At 39.9% G+C, this 7,470-nt stretch overlaps 1 long non-coding RNA gene across 1 annotated transcript; it reads right to left on the bottom strand.

Moving 5' to 3' along the window:
- Positions 1 to 2,438: 2,438 nt before the first annotated feature.
- Positions 2,439 to 6,233, bottom strand: LOC123499110. The gene is made up of 4 exons (XR_006672883.1): positions 6,135 to 6,233; positions 4,508 to 4,814; positions 3,512 to 3,676; positions 2,439 to 3,016 (listed from the first exon to the last, which is right to left on the bottom strand). It is a non-coding gene; the product is annotated as an uncharacterized LOC123499110 (long non-coding RNA).
- Between the last annotated feature and the right edge of the window lie 1,237 nt (positions 6,234 to 7,470).

The following is a 7,470-nucleotide window of genomic DNA, read 5'->3' as shown; positions in this document are numbered from 1 at the left end:
AAAAGATACTTCAAGAGCTGAATCAATAATAACAACAGCAACAATCACAACAAAAGTAGTAGTAGTAGTAGTAGCAGCAGCAGCAGTAGTAGTAGTAGTAGTAGTAGTAGTAGTAGTAGTAGTAGTAGTAGTAGTAGTAGTAGTAGTCATATTAATCCTTTCGGTAGCATGATGCATTTCCATATTCATTTTGGTGACTATTTGGTGATTTTTTACAGTTTTACAAACTCATGTGGGGGGTTAAAATAGTGAAGACTGTGGCCATTAATCTTGTGACCTACATACATCCTTGCTAATGTCAATAAAATGGTCTAATGGCACACAAATCTCAAGGTAAAATGCATTTCAGTACTGAAGAGGTTAAAATAGTGAAGACTGTGGCCATTAATCTTGTGACCTCCATAGAGCCTTTCTAATATCAATAGTATAGATATCACATCACTCCCCCCTCCCCCCTCTCTCTCTCTCTCTCTCTCTCTCTCTCTCTCTCAGATATTAATCCAATTTTATTTATTTCAGATTGTGTTAAGTTATGGAGAAACACAGATCAAGGGAAGAAGAGGAGGAGGAGGAGGAAGAGGAGGAAGGAAGAGGTAGAGCAAGATAAGAAGAGGAAAAGAAGAAAGAAGGAATGACGAGAAAAAAGGAAAAGGTGAAATAAGAATAAATATTGTGATTTTATAAGGTTAAGTTTCTCTCTCTCTCTCTCTCTCTCTCTCTCTCTCTCTCTCTCTCTCTCTCTCTCTCTCTCTCTCTCTCTCTCTCTCTCTCTCTCTCTCTCTCTCTCTCTCTCTCTCTCTCTCTCTCTCTTCCTTCCTTCCTTCCTTCTTTCCTCCCTCCCTTCCTCCCTCCCTCCATCCCTCTCTCCATCCCTCCTCCTCCTCCTCCTCCTCCTCGTCCTCTCCCTCCTCCTCCTTCTCCTTCCTTCCTTCCTTGTCCTCCTCCAGTTTGGCATGTTTTTAGGGTATTTTATGACAGTTCGGCCTCACCTTGCTTAACTTAGCTCCCACCTGACCTCATCCAAGCAAACCTCACCAGTGCACAAGCAAAGTTTGGCCCATTGCCACTGCAAAGGGTGACTGAAGCTTTCCACTCAATTTGTGATGCCGTTTGATTCATTTTACATTGTTACTGATCTTAAAGAGAAGCATTCATTCAAGGATTTCAGTTGACGCTTTTGAAGGACTAGGATTATTTCACTCTGTAAGCGACCAGCGATGCAGAGAGAGAGAGAGAGAGAGAGAGAGAGAGAGAGAGAGAGAGAGAGAGGAGAGAGAGAGGAGGTGTAAAGACATGCAGGTAGTGGAGAAAAGAAAGTTTGAGAGAAATTATCATTGTTTTATTGTGTATGTATGTGACATTACTGTTTTTTTTTCTTATTTCAGTTTGTGTTAAGATATGGAGAAACACGTGAAGAGGAGGAGGAGAAGGAGGAAGAGAAAGGATGAGGTAGAGGAAGATAAGAAGAGGAAAAAGAAAGAAGGAATGGCGAGAAAAGAGAAAAAGGATGAAATAAGAATAAATATTGTAATTTTGAGGTTGTATGTTATTTTTTGGAAATTTTATTCTAAGTTGAAAATTTGTGTAGACTTTTACAGTTTTTTTTCTTTTTTTTTACTAATTTATTCTTTACTATTCTAATTTCATATTGTTATATTCTAATTTTTTACTATTCTTTTTAGTTTAAAATACTTGTGGTTTTCCAGGCAATGTAATATAAAATAAATGTGAATAATTGAATAAAGGTGTAGTAGGGAGACTCTTTCAATTTAATTTTAGCCCCAACATGCATCTGCCTTGTCTCCGGAGACTCTTTCGAGTATTTTCGACTTAGTACAGTTTTTACGGACAGATTTGGGGGGTTTTTAGGAGATTTGGGGGGTTTTTAGGTCGTTTTTTGGGTTTTTAGGCCAGTTTTGGGAGGGTTACATACAGTTTTTAGGGCCAGTTTTTTCTGGGCAGTTCATTTTTTTGGCCAGTTGTATTATATACATCATACATATTATGTATATATAGTTAGTATATTTATATTAATTAGTGTATGTTTTTCAGGAATTCAGTTTTTCTTAACTTTCCCTTCCTCGAGATTTTGTTTAAAAGTGTCATGGCGAGTTATTAATTGTCTGAGAAATTGAAAATTGTCCTTTCAAATGTTCATTTTCTTGTATCCAATTTCCTTTTATTCATTTTCTTGTATCATTTGTGATATAAATAGAAATCTTTAAATAAAAATCTTCATTTTCTTGTATCATTTGTGATAAAAAAAAATCTTCAATAAAAATCTTCAAATCAATAAGTTATTTTATTTGTTACTTTTTATAGTAAGCGTAGGCTAATTGAGGCAACACTGGTGTGTCAGACAGTGACCTTTGCAAGCTTGAGATGACTACTCACTAAAATCAGTGACAAATATTCCCAGGAAAGTGAATGTACCAAAACAGATTCCTTCACAATTTATTATTTAATAGTGACAACAGCTCTTACGTTCAGTACCACCACAATGAGGCCCACAATGAGGCAACGAACACCGTGTATTACAAAGAATAATGACACCACACCACCACAGCTGTTAAGTACATAAATCCATAGTAAAGTACATAGTATCTCCTTTAGCCCATAAATTCCCGTGAAAAGCCCACATGGTAAAAAAAAAAAAAAAATGAAGACTACCACACCAACCCACAATTACTCTGGCCAGCAGCAGCAGCAGCAGCAGCAGTTGATCGGGCAAGGTCAAGGTCCCACGCAGAATCCCTCCGGCGGCTGCTGCTGCAGCAGCAGCAGGTTTTGAGTGGGCAGGATTTGAGATGCAAGGCCGAATCCCTCGCAGGACGACGACGGCGAGTGTTACCGGGACGCAGTGAAGGCCCCACGCGAGGCTAAATCCCTGCCTTGAGTTGCGGTGGCGGGAGGGTGTGGGGGGAGGAACAGTGAAGGCGCCGTGCGAGGAGGAGTCCTTCCCTGATGCAGCAGGAAGCTCGAGAGCTGCGGAGTCAGGCCTTTGGATGGTTAACTCCTGTAAAGAACAAATCAAGCTGGAACCAGACCAGCAGTATCGTGTCCACGTGTAGCAAGCCAAATTGCCCTAAAACTTTCACTGCCTCAGCCTTTCACTTTTCTCCACTCAAGTCGTCACACCACCCATTCTCTTGGAGTCTTCTACTTTCCCTAAAACTGCCTTCTCTGCCTCTGCCTTCCACTTGCCTCTCCAGTTCCACCACCACCACCACCACCACCAATTCTCTTCATGTCTTGTACACTCATCCACCCATTCTTTTAACTTTTACACGTTCATCCATATTGTGTCTTACTCGTAGTTGATAAAATGTTTCTGAATCTGGGGATAAACCTCATTCTTGTCCATGCACTCCATCTCTGCCACTCTTCCTTGTCCATGCACTCCATCTCTGCCACTCTTCCATTCCCATTATGTTAGCCACTCTTCTAATAAATTTTATCACTCACCGATTTCCATACATTCCATTCATTTCCCCACTTCGCTTCCTCTTACCACGATCCATTCACGTCCATTTTGATTCCTCCCAACTATCATCCTCCATACAACCTCGGCGGAGACAAGAAGTGGGCGTTGTCAAAGAAAGAGCAGTGCGAGATAGTCTCCTTGACAGTAGGAAGCTCATTATCGCTGCGAGTCAGGCCTTTGGATCGTCAACTCCTGTAATGGGTAAACAAAACATGAACAGCATTATCTTGTTTTATCATCCCTACATCTAACAGCTGATAGTCCAGGCTCCACCTACCAATCAGCCTTTCACTCTCCTCTACAGTACAACAACCACCACCAGCCATTCTCTGTCTCCACTCTTATCCATGTTGTACCACTTCTCCATGTTGGACCCTAATTCAGGCACCATCTCCCTCCTGTCTCACTCTTCGTTTCCTCATTGTATTCAGTTCCTACTCCTCCTCCTCCTCCTGCCATGATCCATTCACGCTCACCGATTCCTCCCAATCATTCACTCGTGAACCTCTTCCTCCATTTACTTCCACTCTTATTACGAAGATACACCATTCTCGTCCTGCCTACACCACTTTCTTATCACAACATACTCGCAGTAGTTGTCATGAAAACCGAAGCGTATCCAACACCCTAACAATGATACAGCAGTCATGAATACCGAAGCGTATCCAACACCACCCTTACAACAATGATACACAAGTCATGAATAACTAAGCGTATCAAACACCCTGACAACAATGATACCTGAATACCGAAGCGTATCCAACACCACCCTTACAACAATGATACACAAGTCATGAATAACTAAGCGTATCAAACACCCTGACAACAATGATACCTCCTGATTTAGAGTCCAGTCCCTAAACGTTACTTCTCCAAACGTTCACTCATTACTTCGCGTTCTATACTAACAAACCAACAACTTACTGAAACCTATGTCACCACTGCAGTGCTTGTGTCAACGCGCACACTAAACACCTAGACTTATTATTCATTCACATACATCACATACATCACCAACCTCACCTCCCCTGTGCTACTGTGCCGCGGCGTGCTCCATTGTAATCCGCTGGCCTCCACCAAACAGCGGCACGTCACTCCACCACAAAATCTCCTGTCACGTGGGTAATGCTCCCAGCTGCTGCTCCGCACTTACCACACCCAACGACACATAGCACGGACGGACCCTGAACTGCGTAGACTCGAAGGGTCGGAGGTGGCGTGGCAACTGTACGGAAGTTCGTGCGAGCGTGGTGTCTGGAGGTGGAATGGTCTACACGGCAAACTGAACTCCTCAGCTTGCTTCGGTCTCGTCTCTCCCTTCCCTCCCAACCTGCCAACAAGGAAAGAGCAATTTGAGGGCAAATGACCATATGGAGCTGGTGGTGGAGCGCCGCCACGAACCAACAACTTCCAGTACCGTGACGCGTTACAGTATTCATTCTGCTTACTACTTGATGATTTCATACACTTTCAGAAACTTATGTGGGGATTGAAATAGTGTACACTGCGGCCATTAATCTTCTAACCTCTAAAGAACCTTCCAAATGTCAATAAAATGGTCTAATCTTACGCAAAACTCGCATTTCCCTATTCATTCTGCTTACTATTTGGTGATTTTATACACTTTCAGAAAATTAAGTGGAGATTGAAATAGTATGCATTATGGCCATTAATCTTCTGACCTCTATGGACCCTTCCAAATGTCAATAAAATGATCTGATCGTACTCAAAACTCGCATTTTCCTATTCATTCCGTTTACTAATTGGTGATTTCACACACCTTCAGAAACCTATGTGGGGATTGAAATAATGAAGACTGTGGCCATTAATCATCTGACCTCTATAGACCCTTCCAAATGTCAATAAAATGGTCTAATCGTACACATAACTCGAGGTTAAAATGTGTCCCTATTGTGAAGCGGTTAATAAAAGCAGGTAGAGAAGCAGCAAGCAAACTGTGAAGACAGAACTCGTCAGGTGTGTGAAAGAGAAGGCAGGATCACATTGCTTGCTATGTGGAGTGAGTGAAAGGTTGATGCAACAAGTAGCTGCAATAAAGGCATCGTATAGAAGAAATGATACACGCAGCGGCAAATCTACTACTTACACAATTACTCTCATAGCTTACTTGTTTGTGGAGAATCGCAAATAGCTGCGAATTGTACAGGAAAAGTTCTGAGCTAATGTCTATCAATATAAATAAAGATAATAACACACACACACACACACACACACACACACACACACACACGAGCGTAAAGTCCAGGCCCTGTAAAACTACAATTAGGTAAATACACACACACACACACACACACACACACACACACACACACACACACACACACACACACATCTTGCAACTCAGAACCTAGAAACTAGCGTGGAAATTTGCATGCAATCCTGATGGCCGCTGGGAGTAGATTTGAATTATTGTTTTTTCTCCTACCTATAGTTCACTGGTAAATATTTAGGCAGGAATAGCTAAGATAAGCAATACTATAATGATTATAAATGTCTATTTATAAAATGTTAAACTACTTGAATAGACGATATAGTCTAGTTAGCCAGAATGATTCAAGTGCGATATAGAATCTTGTGATAATTACTACGTACGATGTCGCACCCTATCACGTGAGCACCCCTACTCTACCTCAAGGAATGCGACGCCCCGAGGCTTTCACACATAGCTCCAGACTGACTAGTGGATTTGGGAGTGCTGCGCCGTGACACTGGGTGCGTATGAACTCTGCCATGAACAATTCGCACTAAGATACTGACCTGAACCTTGCATCCTCGTGTGTATTGAGTGTTTGAGGCAGGGTAAATTAAGTGACAGTGACAGAGTTAGCCCCTTCAGTACTAAGGCACATTTTTACCTTGAGATTTGTGTACCATTAGACAATTTGTTTGACATTAGGAAGGGTCTACGTAGGTCACAAGATTAATGGCCACAGTCTTCATTCACTATTTTAATTCCCCACATGAGTTTGTAAAGCTGTATAAAATCATTAAATAGTTACCAGAATTGATATGGAAGTGGTAATAGTAGTAATTGTTGCAGTAGTAATAATAGGAATAGTAGTAGTAGTAGTAATAGCGGTAGCAGCAGCAGCAGCAGCAGCAGCACCAGTAGTAGTAGTAGTAGTAGTAGTAGTAGTAGTAGTAGTAGTAGTAGTAGTAGTGGTAGTAGTAGTGTTGGCAGTAGTAATATTAGTGGTAGTAGTAGTAGTAATGATAATAATAATAATAATAATAATAATAATAATAATAATAATAATAATAATAATAATAATACCAATAGTAATAATAATAACAATAATAATAATAATAATAATAATAATAATAATAATAATAACAATAATAGTAACAATAATATTGATAATAACAATAACAATAACAATCAATGATAATACAACAATTAGGTGATGAGAAAGAAGCTGCAGCATTCAGTTAGAACAGAGCAATTGGTAAGACGGAAGCCGCCCTATCTAAACAATAGTACGAGTGGAACTTTTATTTTATTTATTTATTTATTTGTTTTTTGCCATCACCCTATCTTGGGTATTAGACCATATTTATCTATTTTGTTTATTTTTTACTAATCTTTTACCTTTCTTTGAAATTAGGTGTTTTTTTTACATACATATATACAGTTCTTTCTTTTGATTGGTTCTTATTTATTTTTTTATTTTTTATTTTATTAATTTATTCTTAATCTTAATGTTTTTGTATTTATTTGTTTTTATATATTAACATTATTTACACACTCAGCTACATAATTATCACCATGATACCCAGGTTCTAGGTGGTTACACTCAAGATCAGCTCGGGCGGTGATATGGGCCCTAATATGAGTACCACTATAAATAAAATTGCCTGCGCCACTAATGGGCGGAAGCTGAACAGCGCTTCCCATACACTCTTCAAGTGTGCTATAGGCCTTACCGTAAAAAAAAAAAAAAAAAAATCTCATAGACTACATGCTT

This window comes from Portunus trituberculatus, chromosome 49 (genome assembly GCF_017591435.1).
Source record: "Portunus trituberculatus isolate SZX2019 chromosome 49, ASM1759143v1, whole genome shotgun sequence".
In the NCBI taxonomy this organism is placed as follows: Eukaryota; Metazoa; Arthropoda; class Malacostraca; order Decapoda; family Portunidae; genus Portunus; species Portunus trituberculatus.
Note: the sequence above shows the minus strand (reverse complement) of the source record. Positions and strands in the feature narration are given on the sequence as shown.